Source organism: Rhagoletis pomonella, unplaced genomic scaffold (genome assembly GCF_013731165.1).
Source record: "Rhagoletis pomonella isolate Grant_MI unplaced genomic scaffold, Rhpom_1.0 Rhpom_scaffold_00004, whole genome shotgun sequence".
Taxonomy (NCBI): domain Eukaryota; kingdom Metazoa; phylum Arthropoda; class Insecta; order Diptera; family Tephritidae; genus Rhagoletis; species Rhagoletis pomonella.
This window is the reverse complement of record NW_023458558.1, coordinates 24575683-24576101: the sequence shown is the minus strand read 5'-3', so window position 1 is coordinate 24576101 and position 419 is coordinate 24575683. Positions and strand designations below refer to the sequence as shown.

At 32.0% G+C, this 419-nt stretch overlaps 1 protein-coding gene across 3 annotated transcripts in view; it reads left to right on the top strand.

The window, feature by feature from the left end:
* Window positions 1-419, top strand: part of LOC118737317 (Y+L amino acid transporter 2) — an 88595-nt gene that overhangs the window by 74433 nt on the left and 13743 nt on the right. The window lies entirely within an intron of this gene.

Below are 419 nucleotides of genomic sequence, written 5' to 3'. Positions count from 1 at the left end.
TTGAGTGAAAAACATCCAGCATCAACTTGCAGGAGAGTAAGGAACGATTCTCTCTCATTTTGGGAACTATCTAACTAAAGCCAGCTTGCCGACATAAGCTACTAAATATTCCATACGAACACAGATATTAATAAAGAAGTAAAGAACACACTTTCTGGTACGCACATGTACATACTTACAAGTTTTCAAAACTAATGCTGGATTTCCACTAGGCATTAAATGGTCAAAATGGCAAATGACAAAGTCGAGCATTAACAAATAATCGTGTCATTACATTAAAAAAATAATCATTAAGTTCATTTCCGCATAGCATTTTATTAAATGGCATACATTTTTTGATATTTCAATGCCTAGTGGAAATTCGGCATAAATACATGAATTGAAAGGAACATTTAAATTGATATTAAATTCAAATTAGC